Genomic DNA, 21,405 nt, shown 5'->3' on the forward strand with positions numbered 1-21,405 from the left:
GTAAACACCTGCTCTATTGTGATGTCACTTAGTTTTCTATGTGGTTATGACATAGCTCTATACCGGTATGTTGTAAACACCTGCTCTATTGTGATGTCACTTAGTTTTCTATGTGGTTATGACATAGCTCTATACAGGTATGCTGTAAACACCTGCTCTATTGTGATGTCACTTAGTTTTCTATGTGGTTATGACATAGCTCTATACAGGTATGTTGTAAACACCTGCTCTATTGTGATGTCACTTAGTTTTCTATGTGGTTATGACATAGCTCTATACAGGTATGTTGTAAACACCTGCTCTATTGTGATGTCACTTAGTTTTCTATGTGGTTATGACATAGCTCTATACCGGTATGTTGTAAACACCTGCTCTATTGTGATGTCACTTAGTTTTCTATGTGGTTATGACATAGCTCTATACCGGTATGTTGTAAACACCTGCTCTATTGTGATGTCACTTAGTTTTCTATGTGGTTATGACATAGCTCTATACCGGTATGTTGTAAACACCTGCTCTATTGTGATGTCACTTAGTTTTCTATGTGGTTATGACATAGCTCTATACCGGTATGTTGTAAACACCTGCTCTATTGTGATGTCACTTAGTTTTCTATGTGGTTATGACATAGCTCTATACCGGTATGTTGTAAACACCTGCTCTATTGTGATGTCACTTAGTTTTCTATGTGGTTATGACATAGCTCTATACAGGTATCTTGTAAACACCTGCTCTATTGTGATGTCACTTAGTTTTCTATGTGGTTATGACATAGCTCTATACAGGTATGTTGTAAACACCTGCTCTATTGTGATGTCACTTAGTTTTCTATGTGGTTATGACATAGCTCTATACAGGTATGTTGTAAACACCTGCTCTACTGTGATGTCACTTAGTTTTCTATGTGGTTATGACATAGCTCTATACAGGTATGCTGTAAACACCTGCTCTATTGTGATGTCACTTAGTTTTCTATGTGGTTATGACATAGCTCTATACCGGTATGCTCTAAACACCTGCTCTATTGTGATGTCACTTAGTTTTCTATGTGGTTATGACATAGCTCTATACAGGTATGTTGTAAACACCTGCTCTATTGTGATGTCACTTAGTTTTCTATGTGGTTATGACATAGCTCTATACAGGTATGTTGTAAACACCTGCTCTACTGTGATGTCACTTAGTTTTCTATGTGGTTATGACATAGCTCTATACCGGTATGTTGTAAACACCTGCTCTATTGTGATGTCACTTAGTTTTCTATGTGGTTATGACATAGCTCTATACAGGTATGCTGTAAACACCTGCTCTATTGTGATGTCACTTAGTTTTCTATGTGGTTATGACATAGCTCTATACAGGTATGTTGTAAACACCTGCTCTATTGTGATGTCACTTAGTTTTCTATGTGGTTATGACATAGCTCTATACAGGTATGTTGTAAACACCTGCTCTATTGTGATGTCACTTAGTTTTCTATGTGGTTATGGCATAGCTCTATACCGGTATGTTGTAAACACCTGCTCTATTGTGATGTCACTTAGTTTTCTATGTGGTTATGACATAGCTCTATACAGGTATGTTGTAAACACCTGCTCTATTGTGATGTCACTTAGTTTTCTATGTGGTTATGACATAGCTCTATACCGGTATCTTGTAAACACCTGCTCTATTGTGATGTCACTTAGTTTTCTATGTGGTTATGACATAGCTCTATACAGGTATGTTGTAAACACCTGCTCTATTGTGATGTCACTTAGTTTTCTATGTGGTTATGACATAGCTCTATACAGGTATGTTGTAAACACCTGCTCTATTGTGATGTCACTTAGTTTTCTATGTGGTTATGACATAGCTCTATACAGGTATGCTCTAAACACCTGCTCTATTGTGATGTCACTTAGTTTTCTATGTGGTTATGACATAGCTCTATACAGGTATGCTGTAAACACCTGCTCTATTGTGATGTCACTTAGTTTTCTATGTGGTTATGACATAGCTCTATACAGATATGTTGTAAACACCTGCTCTATTGTGATGTCACTTAGTTTTCTATGTGGTTATGACATAGCTCTATACCGGTATGTTGTAAACACCTGCTCTACTGTGATGTCACTTAGTTTTCTATGTGGTTATGACATAGCTCTATACAGGTATGTTGTAAACACCTGCTCTATTGTGATGTCACTTAGTTTTCTATGTGGTTATGACATAGCTCTATACAGGTATGCTGTAAACACCTGCTCTATTGTGATGTCACTTAGTTTTCTATGTGGTTATGACATAGCTCTATACCGGTATGCTATAAACACCTGCTCTATTGTGATGTCACTTAGTTTTCTATGTGGTTATGACATAGCTCTATACAGGTATGCTGTAAACACCTGCTCTATTGTGATGTCACTTAGTTTTCTATGTGGTTATGACATAGCTCTATACCGGTATGCTGTAAACACCTGCTCTATTGTGATGTCACTTAGTTTTCTATGTGGTTATGACATAGCTCTATACAGGTATGTTGTAAACACCTGCTCTACTGTGATGTCACTTAGTTTTCTATGTGGTTATGACATAGCTCTATACAGGTATGTTGTAAACACCTGCTCTATTGTGATGTCACTTAGTTTTCTATGTGGTTATGACAAAGCTCTATACCGGTATGCTCTAAATACCTGCTCTATTGTGATGTCACTTAGTTTTCTTTGTGGTTATGACATAGCTCTATACAGGTATGTTGTAAACACCTGCTCTATTGTGATGTCACTTAGTTTTCTATGTGGTTATGACATAGCTCTATACAGGTATGTTGTAAACACCTGCTCTATTGTGATGTCACTTAGTTTTCTATGTGGTTATGACATAGCTCTATACCGGTATGTTGTAAACACCTGATCTATTGTGATGTCACTTAGTTGTCTATGTCCCGAAGTATAGCCTGGCTAGAGACTAATACACTTCCATTTCAGTGTGATCTTTTGGGTCAACATAGACAACAGAGGATTCCTACTGTGAGAGTTGCAGCTGCTCTCTCTCTCACTCTCTCTTTCTCTCTCTCCTCTCTATTTCTTCTTTCTTTCTTTCTCTCTTTCCCTTTCTCTCTCTCTCTCTCACTCTCCCTCTCTCCTCTCCCTTTCTCTTTTTCCCTTTCTCACTCTCTCTCCATATCTATTTCTGATCTCTCTGCTGTCTCTTCTCTCTCTCTCTCTCTCTCTCTCCCTCTCTCTCTCTCTGCTCACACACACACAACATGCACACACATTTATACTGACTCTACACACACACACACACAGTCATCATTTACACTGCTGCTACTCTGTTTATCATATATCCTGATGCCTAGTCACCTTACCCATATACATATCTACCTCCATCACTCCAGTATCCCTGCACATTGTTAATATGGTACTGACCCTGTATATAGTCACCTTACCCATATACATATCTACCTCTATCACTCCAGTATCCCTGTACATTGTTAATATGGTACTGAACTGACCCTGTATATAGTCACCTTACCCCTATACATATCTACCTCTATCACTCCAGTATCCCTGTACATTGTTAATATGGTACTGAACTGACCCTGTATATAGTCACCTTACCCCTATACATATCTACCTCTATCACTCCAGTATCCCTGCACATTGTTAATATGGTATTGACCCTGTATATAGTCACCTTACCCCTATACATATCTACCTCCATCACTCCAGTATCCCTGCACATTGTTAATATGGTACTGACCCTGTATATAGTCACCTTACCCATATACATATCTACCTCCATCACTCCAGTATCTCTGCACGTTGTTAATATGGTATTGAACTGACCCTGTATATAGTCACCTTACCCCTATACATATCTACCTCCATCACTCCAGTATCTCTGCACGTTGTTAATATGGTATTGAACTGACCCTGTATATAGTCACCTTACCCATATACATATCTACCACTATCACTCCAGTATCCCTGCACATTGTTAATATGGTATTGAACTGACCCTGTATATAGTCACCTTACCCCTATACATATCTACCTCTATCACTCCAGTATCTCTGCACGTTGTTAATATGGTATTGAACTGACCCTGTATATAGTCACCTTACCACTATACATATCTACCTCTATCACTCCAGTATCTCTGCACATTGTTAATATGGTACTGACCCTGTATATAGTCACCTTACCCCTATACATATCTACCTCTATCACTCCAGTATCCCTGCACATTGTTAATATGGTATTGAACTGACCCTGTATATAGTCACCTTACCCCTATACATATCTACCTCTATCACTCCAGTATCCCTGTACATTGTTAATATGGTATTGAACTGACCCTGTATATAGTCACCTTACCCCTATACATATCTACCTCTATCACTCCAGTATCCCTGCACATTGTTAATATGGTATTGAACTGACCCTGTATATAGTCACCTTACCCCTATACATATCTACCTCTATCACTCCAGTATCCCTGCACGTTGTTAATATGGTACTGAACTGACCCTGTATATAGTCACCTTACCCCTATACATATCTACCTCTATCACTCCAGTATCTCTGCACGTTGTTAATATGGTATTGAACTGACCCTGTATATAGTCACCTTACCCCTATACATATCTACCTCTATCACTCCAGTATCCCTGCACATTGTTAATATGGTACTGAACTGACCCTGTATATAGTCACCTTACCCCTATACATATCTACCTCTATCACTCCAGTATCTCTGCACATTGTTAATATGGTACTGAACTGACCCTGTATATAGTCACCTTACCCCTATACATATCTACCTCTATCACTCCAGTATCCCTGCACATTGTTAATATGGTACTGAACTGACCCTGTATATAGTCACCTTACCCCTATACATATCTACCTCTATCACTCCAGTATCCCTGCACGTTGTTAATATGGTATTGAACTGACCCTGTATATAGTCACCTTACCCCTATACATATCTACCTCTATCACTCCAGTATCCCTGCACATTGTTAATATGGTACTGAACTGCCCTGTATATAGTCACCTTACCCCTATACATATCTACCTCTATCACTCCAGTATCCCTGCACATTGTTAATATGGTACTGACCCTGTATATAGTCACCTTACCCCTATACATATCTACCTCCATCACTCCAGTATCCCTGCACATTGTTAATATGGTATTGAACTGACCCTGTATATAGTCACCTTACCCCTATACATATCTACCTCTATCACTCCAGTATCTCTGCACATTGTTAATATGGTATTGAACTGACCCTGTATATAGTCACCTTACCCCTATACATATCTACCTCTATCACTCCAGTATCCCTGCACATTGTTAATATGGTACTGAACTGACCCTGTATATAGTCACCTTACCCCTATACATATCTACCTCTATCACTCCAGTATCTCTGCACGTTGTTAATATGGTATTGAACTGACCCTGTATATAGTCACCTTACCCCTATACATATCTACCTCTATCACTCCAGTATCTCTGCACGTTGTTAATATGGTACTGAACTGACCCTGTATATAGTCACCTTACCCCTATACATATCTACCTCTATCACTCCAGTATCTCTGCACATTGTTAATATGGTACTGAACTGACCCTGTATATAGTCACCTTACCCCTATACATATCTACCTCTATCACTCCAGTATCCCTGCACATTGTTAATATGGTACTGAACTGACCCTGTATATAGTCACCTTACCCCTATACATATCTACCTCTATCACTCCAGTATCTCTGCACATTGTTAATATGGTATTGAACTGACCCTGTATATAGTCACCTTACCCCTATACATATCTACCTCTATCACTCCAGTATCCCTGCACATTGTTAATATGGTACTGACCCTGTATATAGTCACCTTACCCCTATACATATCTACCTCTATCACTCCAGTATCCCTGCACATTGTTAATATGGTATTGAACTGACCCTGTATATAGTCACCTTACCCATATACATATCTACCTCTATCACTCCAGTATCCCTGCACGTTGTTAATATGGTATTCTGACCCTGTATATAGTCACCTTACCCCTATACATATCTACCTCTATCACTCCAGTATCCCTGCACATTGTTAATATGGTATTGAACTGACCCTGTATATAGTCACCTTACCCCTATACATATCTACCTCTATCACTCCAGTATCCCTGCACATTGTTAATATGGTATTGAACTGACCCTGTATATAGTCACCTTACCCATATACATATCTACCTCTATCACTCCAGTATCCCTGTACGTTGTTAATATGGTATTGAACTGACCCTGTATATAGTCACCTTACCCCTATACATATCTACCCCTATCACTCCAGTATCCCTGCACATTGTTAATATGGTATTGAACTGACCCTGTATATAGTCACCTTACCCCTATACATATCTACCTCTATCACTCCAGTATCCCTGCACATTGTTAATATGGTATGAACTGACCCTGTATATAGTCACCTTACCCATATACATATCTACCTCTATCACTCCAGTATCCCTGTACATTGTTAATATGGTATTGAACTGACCCTGTATATAGTCACCTTACCCCTATACATATCTACCTCTATCACTCCAGTATCCCTGCACATTGTTAATATGGTACTGACCCTGTATATAGTCACCTTACCCCTATACATATCTACCTCTATCACTCCAGTATCCCTGCACATTGTTAATATGGTACTGAACTGACCCTGTATATAGTCACCTTACCCCTATACATATCTACCTCTATCACTCCAGTATCCCTGCACGTTGTTAATATGGTATTGAACTGACCCTGTATATAGTCACCTTACCCCTATACATATCTACCTCTATCACTCCAGTATCTCTGTACATTGTTAATATGGTATTGAACTGACCCTGTATATAGTCACCTTACCCATATACATATCTACCTCTATCACTCCAGTATCCCTGCACGTTGTTAATATGGTATTGCTGACCCTGTATATAGTCACCTTACCCCTATACATATCTACCTCCATCACTCCAGTATCCCTGCACGTTGTTAATATGGTACTGACCCTGTATATAGTCACCTTACCCCTATACATATCTACCTCCATCACTCCAGTATCTCTGCACATTGTTAATATGGTATTGAACTGACCCTGTATATAGTCACCTTACCCCTATACATATCTACCTCCATCACTCCAGTATCTCTGCACGTTGTTAATATGGTATTGAACTGACCCTGTATATAGTCACCTTACCCCTATACATATCTACCTCTATCACTCCAGTATCCCTGCACATTGTTAATATGGTACTGAACTGACCCTGTATATAGTCACCTTACCCCTATACATATCTACCTCTATCACTCCAGTATCCCTGCACATTGTTAATATGGTATTGTACTGACCCTGTATATAGTCACCTTACCCCTATACATATCTACCTCTATCACTCCAGTATCTCTGCACGTTGTTAATATGGTACTGAACTGACCCTGTATATAGTCACCTTACCCCTATACATATCTACCTCTATCACTCCAGTATCCCTGCACGTTGTTAATATGGTATTAACTGACCCTGTATATAGTCACCTTACCCCTATACATATCTACCTCTATCACTCCAGTATCCCTGCACATTGTTAATATGGTACTGACCCCTGTATATAGTCACCTTACCCCTATACATATCTACCTCTATCACTCCAGTATCCCTGCACATTGTTAATATGGTATTGAACTGACCCTGTATATAGTCACCTTACCCATATACATATCTACCTCTATCACTCCAGTATCCCTGCACATTGTTAATATGGTATTAACTGACCCTGTATATAGTCACCTTACCCCTATACATATCTACCTCTATCACTCCAGTATCCCTGCACATTGTTAATATGGTACTGACCCTGTATATAGTCACCTTACCCCTATACATATCTACCTCTATCACTCCAGTATCTCTGCACATTGTTAATATGGTACTGAACTGACCCTGTATATAGTCACCTTACCCCTATACATATCTACCTCTATCACTCCAGTATCTCTGCACGTTGTTAATATGGTATTGAACTGACCCTGTATATAGTCACCTTACCACTATACATATCTACCTCCATCACTCCAGTATCTCTGCACGTTGTTAATATGGTACTGAACTGACCCTGTATATAGTCACCTTACCCCTATACATATCTACCTCTATCACTCCAGTATCCCTGCACATTGTTAATATGGTATTGAACTGACCCTGTATATAGCTTCTTACCTTCTCCTGTTCTTTTTATTTCTTATTTTTATATCTCCTGTGTTTTTGTTCTACCTTGTTATTTTTAGTACTACATTGATATTGATTACTGCATTGTTGTGTTTAGAGCTTGTAAAAAAGGCATTTCACTGTACTTGTGGACGTGGCATTAAAACTTGAAAGTGAACATAAGAGAGAGAGGTAACATAGTTAGAGAGAGGTAACATAGTTAGAGAGAGGTAACATAGTTAGAGAGAGGTAACATAGAGAGAGGTAACATAGTTAGAGAGAGGTAACATAGATAGAGAGAGGTAACATAGTTAGAGAGAGGTAACATAGTTAGAGAGGTAACATAGATAGAGAGAGGTAACATAGAGGAGAGGTAACATAGTTAGAGAGAGGTAACATAGATAGAGAGAGGTAACATAGATAGAGAGAGGTAACATAGTTAGAGAGAGGTAACATAGATAGAGAGAGGTAACATAGATAGAGAGAGGTAACATAGTTAGAGAGAGGTAACATAGTTAGAGGTAACATAGATAGAGAGAGGTAACATAGATAGAGAGAGGTAACATAGTTAGAGAGGGGTAACATAGAGAGAGGTAACATAGTTAGAGAGAGGTAACATAGATAGAGAGAGGTAACATAGATAGATAGAGGTTACATAGTTAGAGAGAGGTAACATAGTTAGAGGTAACATAGATAGAGAGAGGTAACATAGATAGAGAGAGGTAACATAGTTAGAGAGAGGTAACATAGATAGAGGTAACATAGTTAGAGAGAGGTAACATAGTTAGAGAGGTAACATAGATAGAGGTAACATAGATAGAGAGAGGTAACATAGTTAGAGAGAGGTAACATAGATAGAGAGAGGTAACATAGATAGAGAGAGGTTACATAGTTAGAGAGAGGTAACATAGTTAGAGGTAACATAGATAGAGAGAGGTAACATAGATAGAGAGAGGTAACATAGTTAGAGAGAGGTAACATAGATAGAGGTAACATAGTTAGAGAGAGGTAACATAGTTAGAGAGGTAACATAGTTAGAGAGAGGTAACATAGTTAGAGAGAGGAAACATAGTTAGAGAGAGGTAACATAGATAGAGGTAACATAGTTAGAGAGAGGTAACATAGTTAGAGAGAGGTAACATAGTTAGAGAGAGAAAACATAGATAGAGAGAGGTAACATAGTTAGAGAGAGGTAACATAGTTAGAGAGAGGTAACATAGTTAGAGAGAGGTAACATAGATAGAGAGAGGTAACATAGATAGAGAGAGGTAACATAGTTAGAGAGAGGTAACATAGATAGAGAGAGGTAACATAGTTAGAGAGAGGTAACATAGATAGAGAGAGGTAACATAGATAGAGAGAGGTAACATAGTTAGAGAGAGGTAACATAGTTAGAGAGAGGTAACATAGTTAGAGGTAACATAGATAGAGAGAGGTAACATAGATAGAGAGAGGTAACATAGATAGAGGTAACATAGATAGAGAGAGGTAACATAGATAGAGAGAGGTAACATAGAGAGAGGTAACATAGTTAGAGAGAGGTAACATAGATAGAGAGAGGTAACATAGTTAGAGAGAGGTAACATAGATAGAGGTAACATAGTTAGAGAGAGGTAACATAGTTAGAGAGAGGTAACATAGTTAGAGAGAGGTAACATAGAGAGAGGTAACATAGTTAGAGAGAGGTAACATAGTTAGAGAGAGGTTACATAGTTAGAGAGAGGTAACATAGATAGAGGTAACATAGTTAGAGAGAGGTAACATAGTTAGAGAGAGGTAACATAGTTAGAGAGAGGTAACATAGTTAGAGAGAGGTAACATAGTTAGAGAGAGGTAACATAGTTAGAGAGAGGTAACATAGAGAGAGAGAGGTAACATAGATAGAGAGAGGTAACATAGATAGAGAGAGGTAACATAGTTAGAGAGAGGTAACATAGAGAGAGAGAGGTAACATAGATAGAGGTAACATAGTTAGAGAGAGGTAACATAGATAGAGGTAACATAGATAGAGAGAGGTAACATAGTTAGAGAGAGGTAACATAGATAGAGAGAGGTAACATAGTTAGAGAGAGGTAACATAGTTAGAGAGAGGTAACATAGATAGAGAGTAACATAGATAGAGAGAGGTAACATAGTTAGAGAGAGGTAACATAGATAGAGAGAGGTAACATAGTTAGAGAGAGGTAACATAGTTAGAGAGAGGTAACATAGATAGAGGTAACATAGTTAGAGAGAGGTAACATAGTTAGAGAGAGGTAACATAGTTAGAGAGAGGTAACATAGATAGAGAGAGGTAACATAGTTAGAGAGAGGTAACATAGTTAGAGAGAGGTAACATAGATAGAGAGAGGTAACATAGTTAGAGAGAGGTAACATAGTTAGAGAGAGGTAACATAGAGAGAGGTAACATAGATAGAGAGAGGTAACATAGATAGAGGTAACATAGTTAGAGAGAGGTAACATAGTTAGAGAGAGGTAACATAGTTAGAGAGAGGTAACATAGTTAGAGAGAGGTAACATAGTTAGAGAGAGGTAACATAGTTAGAGAGAGGTAACATAGATAGAGAGAGGTAACATAGTTAGAGAGAGGTAACATAGTTAGAGAGAGGTAACATAGATAGAGGTAACATAGTTAGAGAGAGGTAACATAGTTAGAGAGGTAACATAGATAGAGGTAACATAGATAGAGAGAGGTAACATAGTTAGAGAGAGGTAACATAGATAGAGAGAGGTAACATAGATAGAGAGAGGTTACATAGTTAGAGAGAGGTAACATAGTTAGAGGTAACATAGATAGAGAGAGGTAACATAGATAGAGAGAGGTAACATAGTTAGAGAGAGGTAACATAGATAGAGGTAACATAGTTAGAGAGAGGTAACATAGTTAGAGAGGTAACATAGTTAGAGAGAGGTAACATAGTTAGAGAGAGGTAACATAGTTAGAGAGAGGTAACATAGATAGAGGTAACATAGTTAGAGAGAGGTAACATAGTTAGAGAGAGGTAACATAGATAGAGAGAGGTAACATAGTTAGAGAGAGGTAACATAGTTAGAGAGAGGTTACATAGTTAGAGAGAGGTAACATAGATAGATAGAGAGAGGTAACATAGATAGAGAGAGGTAACATAGTTAGAGAGAGGTAACATAGATAGAGAGAGGTAACATAGTTAGAGAGAGGTAACATAGATAGAGAGAGGTAACATAGATAGAGAGAGGTAACATAGTTAGAGAGAGGTAACATAGTTAGAGAGAGGTAACATAGTTAGAGGTAACATAGATAGAGAGAGGTAACATAGATAGAGAGAGGTAACATAGATAGAGGTAACATAGATAGAGAGAGGTAACATAGATAGAGAGAGGTAACATAGATAGAGGTAACATAGTTAGAGAGAGGTAACATAGATAGAGAGAGGTAACATAGTTAGAGAGAGGTAACATAGATAGAGAGAGGTAACATAGTTAGAGAGAGGTAACATAGTTAGAGAGAGGTAACATAGTTAGAGAGAGGTAACATAGTTAGAGAGAGGTAACATAGTTAGAGAGAGGTAACATAGTTAGAGAGAGGTAACATAGTTAGAGAGAGGTAACATAGTTAGAGAGAGGTAACATAGTTAGAGAGAGGTAACATAGTTAGAGAGAGGTAACATAGTTAGAGAGAGGTAACATAGTTAGAGAGAGGTAACATAGAGAGAGAGAGGTAACATAGATAGAGAGAGGTAACATAGATAGAGAGAGGTAACATAGTTAGAGAGAGGTAACATAGAGAGAGAGAGGTAACATAGATAGAGGTAACATAGTTAGAGAGAGGTAACATAGATAGAGGGTAACATAGATAGAGAGAGGTAACATAGATAGAGGTAACATAGATAGAGAGAGGTAACATAGTTAGAGAGAGGTAACATAGATAGAGAGAGGTAACATAGTTAGAGAGAGGTAACATAGTTAGAGAGAGGTAACATAGATAGAGGTAACATAGATAGAGAGAGGTAACATAGTTAGAGAGAGGTAACATAGATAGAGAGAGGTAACATAGTTAGAGAGAGGTAACATAGTTAGAGAGAGGTAACATAGATAGAGAGAGGTAACATAGTTAGAGAGAGGTAACATAGTTAGAGAGAGGTAACATAGATAGAGGTAACATAGTTAGAGAGAGGTAACATAGTTAGAGAGAGGTAACATAGTTAGAGAGAGGTAACATAGTTAGAGAGAGGTAACATAGTTAGAGAGGTAACATAGTTAGAGAGAGGTAACATAGTTAGAGAGAGGTAACATAGTTAGAGAGAGGTAACATAGTTAGAGAGAGGTAACATAGTTAGAGAGAGGTAACATAGTTAGAGAGAGGTAACATAGTTAGAGAGAGGTAACATAGTTAGAGAGAGGTAACATAGATAGAGAGAGGTAACATAGTTAGAGAGAGGTAACATAGTTAGAGAGAGGTAACATAGATAGAGAGAGGTAACATAGATAGAGAGAGGTAACATAGATAGAGGTAACATAGATAGAGGTAACATAGATAGAGAGAGGTAACATAGTTAGAGAGAGGTAACATAGATAGAGGTAACATAGTTAGAGAGAGGTAACATAGTTAGAGAGAGGTAACATAGATAGAGAGAGGTAACATAGTTAGAGAGAGGTAACATAGATAGAGAGAGGTAACATAGTTAGAGAGAGGTAACATAGTTAGAGAGAGGTAACATAGTTAGAGAGAGGTAACATAGTTAGAGAGAGGTAACATAGTTAGAGAGAGGTAACATAGATAGAGAGAGGTAACATAGTTAGAGGTAACATAGTTAGAGAGAGGTAACATAGATAGAGAGGTAACATAGTTAGAGAGAGGTAACATAGTTAGAGAGAGGTAACATAGTTAGAGAGAGGTAACATAGTTAGAGAGAGGTAACATAGTTAGAGAGAGGTAACATAGATAGAGAGAGGTAACATAGTTAGAGAGAGGTAACATAGTTAGAGAGAGGTAACATAGTTAGAGAGAGGTAACATAGATAGAGAGAGGTAACATAGATAGAGAGAGGTAACATAGTATAGAGAGGTAACATAGTTAGAGAGAGGTAACATAGTTAGAGAGAGGTAACATAGATAGAGGTAACATAGATAGAGAGAGGTAACATAGAGAGAGGTAACATAGATAGAGAGAGGTAACATAGATAGAGAGAGGTAACATAGTTAGAGAGAGGTAACATAGTTAGAGAGAGGTAACATAGATAGAGAGAGAGAGGTAACATAGAATAGAGAGGTAACATAGTTAGAGAGAGGTAACATAGTTAGAGAGAGGTAACATAGTTAGAGAGAGGTAACATAGTTAGAGAGAGGTAACATAGTTAGAGAGGGTAACATAGTTAGAGAGAGGTAACATAGAGAGAGGTAACATAGATAGAGAGAGGTAACATAGATAGAGAGAGGTAACATAGTTAGAGAGAGGTAACATAGTTAGAGAGAGGTAACATAGTTAGAGAGAGGTAACATAGTTAGAGAGAGGTAACATAGATAGAGAGAGGTAACATAGTTAGAGAGAGGTAACATAGTTAGAGAGAGGTAACATAGTAGAGAGGTAACATAGTTAGAGAGAGGTAACATAGATAGAGAGAGGTAACATAGTTAGAGAGAGGTAACATAGTTAGAGAGAGGTAACATAGTTAGAGAGAGGTAACATAGTTAGAGAGAGGTAACATAGTTAGAGAGAGGTAACATAGTTAGAGAGAGGTAACATAGTTAGAGAGAGGTAACATAGTTAGAGAGAGGTAACATAGTTAGAGAGAGGTAACATAGTTAGAGAGAGGTAACATAGATAGAGAGAGGTAACATAGTTAGAGAGAGGTAACATAGATAGAGAGAGGTAACATAGTTAGAGAGAGGTAACATAGTTAGAGAGAGGTAACATAGATAGAGAGAGGTAACATAGTTAGAGAGAGGTAACATAGTTAGAGAGAGGTAACATAGATAGAGAGAGGTAACATAGATAGAGAGAGGTAACATAGTTAGAGAGAGGTAACATAGATAGAGAGGTAACATAGTTAGAGAGAGGTAACATAGTTAGAGAGAGGTAACATAGAAGAGAGAGGTAACATAGTTAGAGAGAGGTAACATAGTTAGAGAGAGGTTACATAGTTAGAGAGAGGTAACATAGATAGAGGTAACATAGTTAGAGAGAGGTAACATAGTTAGAGAGAGGTAACATAGTTAGAGAGAGGTAACATAGTTAGAGAGAGGTAACATAGTTAGAGAGAGGTAACATAGATAGAGAGGTAACATAGTTAGAGAGAGGTAACATAGTTAGAGAGAGGTAACATAGATAGAGAGGTAACATAGATAGAGAGAGGTAACATAGATAGAGAGAGGTAACATAGATAGAGAGAGGTAACATAGTTAGAGAGAGGTAACATAGTTAGAGGTAACATAGATAGAGAGAGGTAACATAGATAGAGAGAGGTAACATAGTTAGAGAGAGGTAACATAGATAGAGGTAACATAGTTAGAGAGAGGTAACATAGAGAGAGAGGTAACATAGATAGAGGTAACATAGTTAGAGAGAGGTAACATAGATAGAGGTAACATAGATAGAGAGAGGTAACATAGTTAGAGAGAGGTAACATAGTTAGAGAGAGGTAACATAGTTAGAGAGAGGTAACATAGTTAGAGAGAGGTAACATAGATAGAGAGAGGTAACATAGTTAGAGAGAGGTAACATAGTTAGAGAGAGGTAACATAGTTAGAGAGAGGTAACATAGTTAGAGAGAGGTAACATAGTTAGAGAGAGGTAACATAGATAGAGAGAGGTAACATAGATAGAGGTAACATAGATAGAGAGAGGTAACATAGTTAGAGGGTAACATAGATAGAGAGAGGTAACATAGATAGAGAGAGGTAACATAGTTAGAGAGAGGTAACATAGTTAGAGAGAGGTAACATAGATAGAGAGAGGTAACATAGTTAGAGGTAACATAGTTAGAGAGAGGTAACATAGAGAGAGGTAACATAGATAGAGAGAGGTAACATAGATAGAGAGAGGTAACATAGATAGAGGTAACATAGTTAGAGAGAGGTAACATAGTTAGAGAGAGGTAACATAGTTAGAGAGAGGTAACATAGTTAGAGAGAGGTAACATAGTTAGAGAGAGGTAACATAGTTAGAGAGAGGTAACATAGTTAGAGGTAACATAGTTAGAGAGAGGTAACATAGATAGAGAGAGGTAACATAGATAGAGAGAGGTAACATAGTTAGAGGTAACATAGATAGAGAGAGGTAACATAGTTAGAGAGAGGTAACATAGTTAGAGAGGTAACATAGATAGAGGTAACATAGATAGAGAGAGGTAACATAGTTAGAGAGAGGTAACATAGATAGAGAGAGGTAACATAGATAGAGAGAGGTTACATAGTTAGAGGTAACATAGTTAGAGGTAACATAGATAGAGAGAGGTAACATAGATAGAGAGAGGTAACATAGTTAGAGAGAGATAACATAGATAGAGGTAACATAGTTAGAGAGAGGTAACATAGTTAGAGAGGTAACATAGTTAGAGAGAGGTAACATAGTTAGAGAGAGGTAACATAGTTAGAGAGAGGTAACATAGATAGAGGTAACATAGTTAGAGAGAGGTAACATAGTTAGAGAGAGGTAACATAGATAGAGGTAACATAGTTAGAGAGAGGTAACATAGTTAGAGAGAGGTAACATAGTTAGAGAGAGGTTACATAGTTAGAGAGAGGTAACATAGATAGATAGAGAGAGGTAACATAGATAGAGAGAGGTAACATAGTTAGAGAGAGGTAACATAGATAGAGAGAGGTAACATAGTTAGAGAGAGGTAACATAGATAGAGAGAGGTAACATAGATAGAGAGAGGTAACATAGTTAGAGAGAGGTAACATAGTTAGAGAGAGGTAACATAGTTAGAGGTAACATAGATAGAGAGAGGTAACATAGTTAGAGAGAGGTAACATAGATAGAGGTAACATAGTTAGAGAGAGGTAACATAGAGAGAGAGGTAACATAGATAGAGGTAACATAGTTAGAGAGAGGTAACATAGATAGAGGTAACATAGATAGAGAGAGGTAACATAGTTAGAGAGAGGTAACATAGTTAGAGAGAGGTAACATAGTTAGAGAGAGGTAACATAGTTAGAGAGAGGTAACATAGATAGAGAGAGGTAACATAGTTAGAGAGAGGTTACATAGTTAGAGAGAGGTAACATAGTTAGAGAGAGGTAACATAGATAGAGAGAGGTAACATAGTTAGAGAGAGGTAACATAGATAGAGAGAGGTAACATAGATAGAGGTAACATAGATAGAGAGAGGTAACATAGTTAGAGGTAACATAGATAGAGAGAGGTAACATAGTTAGAGAGAGGTAACATAGTTAGAGAGAGGTAACATAGTTAGAGAGAGATAACATAGATATAGAGAGGTAACATAGTTAGAGGTAACATAGTTAGAGAGAGGTAACATAGAGAGAGGTAACATAGATAGAGAGAGGTAACATAGATAGAGAGAGGTAACATAGATAGAGGTAACATAGTTAGAGAGAGGTAACATAGTTAGAGAGAGGTAACATAGTTAGAGAGAGGTAACATAGTTAGAGAGAGGTAACATAGTTAGAGAGAGGTAACATAGTTAGAGAGAGGTAACATAGATATAGAGAGGTAACATAGTTAGAGGTAACATAGTTAGAGAGAGGTAACATAGATAGAGAGAGGTAACATAGATAGAGAGAGGTAACATAGTTAGAGAGAGGTAACATAGATAGAGGTAACATAGTTAGAGAGAGGTAACATAGTTAGAGAGGTAACATAGATAGAGGTAACATAGATAGAGAGAGGTAACATAGTTAGAGAGAGGTAACATAGATAGAGAGAGGTAACATAGTTAGAGAGAGGTAACATAGAGAGAGGTAACATAGATAGAGAGAGGTAACATAGTTAGAGAGAGGTAACATAGATAGAGGTAACATAGTTAGAGAGAGGTAACATAGTTAGAGAGGTAACATAGTTAGAGAGAGGTAACATAGTTAGAGAGAGGTAACATAGTTAGAGAGAGGTAACATAGATAGAGGTAACATAGTTAGAGAGAGGTAACATAGTTAGAGAGAGGTAACATAGATAGAGGTAACATAGTTAGAGAGAGGTTACATAGTTAGAGAGAGGTAACATAGATAGATAGAGAGAGGTAACATAGATAGAGAGAGGTAACATAGTTAGAGAGAGGTAACATAGATAGAGAGAGGTAACATAGTTAGAGAGAGGTAACATAGATAGAGAGAGGTAACATAGATAGAGAGAGGTAACATAGTTAGAGAGAGGTAACATAGTTAGAGAGAGGTAACATAGTTAGAGGTAACATAGATAGAGAGAGGTAACATAGATAGAGAGAGGTAACATAGATAGAGGTAACATAGATAGAGAGAGGTAACATAGATAGAGAGAGGTAACATAGAGAGAGGTAACATAGTTAGAGAGAGGTAACATAGATAGAGAGAGGTAACATAGTTAGAGAGAGGTAACATAGATAGAGGTAACATAGTTAGAGAGAGGTAACATAGTTAGAGAGAGGTAACATAGTTAGAGAGAGGTAACATAGTTAGAGAGAGGTAACATAGTTAGAGAGAGGTAACATAGTTAGAGAGAGTAAGATAGAGAGAGGTTACATAGATAGAGAGAGGTAACATAGATAGAGAGGTAACATAGTTAGAGAGAGGTAACATAGTTAGAGAGAGGTAACATAGATAGAGAGAGGTAACATAGTTAGAGAGAGGTAACATAGTTAGAGAGAGGTAACATAGTTAGAGACAGGTAACATAGAGAGAGAGAGGTAACATAGATAGAGAGAGGTAACATAGTTAGAGAGAGGTAACATAGATAGATAGAGAGAGGTAACATAGTTAGAGAGAGGTAACATAGTTAGAGAGAGGTAACATAGATAGAGAGAGGTAACATAGTTAGAGAGAGGTAACATAGTTAGAGAGAGGTAACATAGTTAGAGAGAGGTAACATAGTTAGAGAGAGGTAACATAGATATAGAGAGGTAACATAGTTAGAGGTAACATAGTTAGAGAGAGGTAACATAGATAGAGGTAACATAGTTAGAGAGAGGTAACATAGATAGAGAGAGGTAACATAGTTAGAGGTAACATAGTTAGAGAGAGGTAACATAGATAGAGGTAACATAGATAGAGAGAGGTAACATAGTTAGAGAGAGGTAACATAGATAGATAGAGAGAGGTAACATAGTTAGAGAGAGGTAACATAGTTAGAGAGAGGTAACATAGTTAGAGAGAGGTAACATAGATAGAGAGAGGTAACATAGTTAGAGAGAGGTAACATAGTTAGAGAGAGGTAACATAGTTAGAGAGAGGTAACATAGTTAGAGAGAGGTAACATAGATAGAGAGAGGTAACATAGATAGAGAGAGGTAACATAGATAGAGAGAGGTAACATAGATAGAGGTAACATAGATAGAGAGAGGTAACATAGTTAGAGAGAGGTAACATAGATAGAGGTAACATAGTTAGAGAGAGGTAACATAGTTAGAGAGAGGTAACATAGATATAGAGAGGTAACATAGTTAGAGGGGTAACATAGTTAGAGAGAGGTAACATAGTTAGAGAGAGGTAACATAGTTAGAGAGAGGTAACATAGATATAGAGAGGTAACATAGTTAGAGGTAACATAGTTAGAGAGAGGTAACATAGATAGAGGTAACATAGTTAGAGAGAGGTAACATAGATAGATAGAGAGAGGTAACATAGTTAGAGAGAGGTAACATAGTTAGAGAGAGGTAACATAGTTAGAGAGAGGTAACATAGATAGAGAGAGGTAACATAGTTAGAGAGAGGTAACATAGTTAGAGAGAGGTAACATAGTTAGAGAGAGGTAACATAGATAGAGAGAGGTAACATAGATAGAGAGAGGTAACATAGATAGAGAGAGGTAACATAGATAGAGGTAACATAGATAGAGAGAGGTAACATAGTTAGAGAGAGGTAACATAGATAGAGGTAACATAGTTAGAGAGAGGTAACATAGAGAGAGGTAACATAGATAGAGAGAGGTAACATAGATAGAGGTAACATAGTTAGAGAGAGGTAACATTGTTAGAGAGAGGTAACATAGTTAGAGAGAGATAACATAGATAGACAGAGGTAACATATTTAGAGAGAGGTAACATAGTTAGAGAGAGGTAACATAGAGAGAGAGGTAACATAGATAGAGGTAACATAGTTAGAGAGAGGTAACATAGATAGAGGTAACATAGATAGAGAGAGGTAACATAGTTAGAGAGAGGTAACATAGAGAGAGGTAACATAGTTAGAGAGAGGTAACATAGTTAGAGAGAGGTAACATAGTTAGAGAGAGGTAACATAGATAGAGAGAGGTAACATAGTTAGAGAGAGGTAACATAGTTAGAGAGAGGTAACATAGTTAGAGAGAGGTAACATAGATAGAGAGAGGTAACATAGATAGAGAGAGGTAACATAGTTAGAGAGAGGTAACATAGTTAGAGAGAGGTAACATAGTTAGAGAGAGGTAACATAGATAGAGAGAGAAACATAGTTAGAGAGAGGTAACATAGTTAGAGAGAGGTAACATAGTTAGAGAGAGGTAACATAGTTAGAGGTAACATAGATAGAGAGAGGTAACATAGATAGAGAGAGGTAACATAGATAGAGGTAACATAGATAGAGAGAGGTAACATAGTTAGAGGTAACATAGTTAGAGAGAGGTAACATAGATAGAGAGAGAAACATAGTTAGAGAGAGGTAACATAGTTAGAGAGAGGTAACATAGTTAGAGAGAGGTAACATAGTTAGAGAGAGGTAACATAGATAGAGAGAGGTAACATAGATAGAGAGAGGTAACATAGATAGAGGTAACATAGATAGAGAGAGGTAACATAGTTAGAGAGAGGTAACATAGATAGAGGTAACATAGTTAGAGAGAGGTAACATAGTTAGAGAGAGGTAACATAGTTAGAGAGAGGTAACATAGTTAGAGAGAGGTAACATAGAGAGAGGTAACATAGATAGAGTTAACATAGTTAGAGAGAGGTAACATAGAGAGAGGTAACATAGATAGAGAGAGGTAACATAGTTAGAGAGAGGTAACATAGAGAGAGGTAACATAGTTAGAGAGAGGTAACATAGATAGAGAGAGGTAACATAGAGAGAGGTAACATAGATAGAGAGAGGTAACATAGATAGAGAGAGGTAACATAGATAGAGAGAGGTAACATAGTTAGAGAGAGGTAACATAGATAGAGGTAACATAGATAGAGAGAGGTAACATAGATAGAGAGAGGTAACATAGTTAGAGAGAGGTAACATAGAGAGAGGTAACATAGATAGAGAGAGGTAACATAGATAGAGGTAACATTTAACAGTCTGTTCAATTGTTTTAATGCTAACCATGGTACCTCTCTCTTTCTCTATCTCTCCCCCCGTTTCTCTCTCTCTCTCTCTCTCTCTCTCTCTCTCTATGATGGTGTTGTTGATGGACCCCTGGGTTTTCTCTCTCTCCTCCGTCCTCCCATCCTGAATCTGTTCATCATGGTTCCATCTGCCTCTCTACCTCCAGGAAACAACCCAAGGTACAGTATGACATGTAGTTAATCTGTCTAAGGTACAGTATGACATGTTGTTAATCTGTCTAAAGTACAGTATGACATGCAGTTAATCTGTCTAAGGTACAGGATGACATGTAGTTAATCTAAGGTACAGTATGACATGTAGTTAATCTGTCTAAAGTACAGTATGACATGTAGTTTTCTGTCTAAGGTACAGGATGACATGTAGTTAATCTGTCTAAGGTACAGTATGACATGTAGTTAATCTGTCTAAGGTACAGTATGACATGTAGTTAATCTGTCTAAGGTACAGTATGACATGTAGTTAATCTGTCTAAGGTACAGGATGACATGTAGTTAATCTGTCTAAGGTACAGTATGACATGTTGTTAATCTGTCTAAAGTACAGGATGACATTTAGTTAATCTGTCTAAGGTACAGGATGACATGTAGTTAATCTGTCTAAGGTACAGGATGACATGTAGTTAATCTGTCTAAGGTACAGGATGACATGTAGTTAATCTGTCTAAGGTACAGTATGACATGCAGTTAATCTGTCTAAGGTAC

At 37.5% G+C, this 21,405-nt stretch overlaps 1 pseudogene; it reads left to right on the top strand.

Moving 5' to 3' along the window:
- Positions 1-21,405, top strand: part of LOC106597987 (kinesin-like protein KIF13A) — a 266,725-nt pseudogene that overhangs the window by 55,782 nt on the left and 189,538 nt on the right.

The sequence above is a fragment of the Salmo salar genome, chromosome ssa02, assembly GCF_905237065.1.
Source record: "Salmo salar chromosome ssa02, Ssal_v3.1, whole genome shotgun sequence".
NCBI lineage: Eukaryota > Metazoa > Chordata > Actinopteri > Salmoniformes > Salmonidae > Salmo > Salmo salar.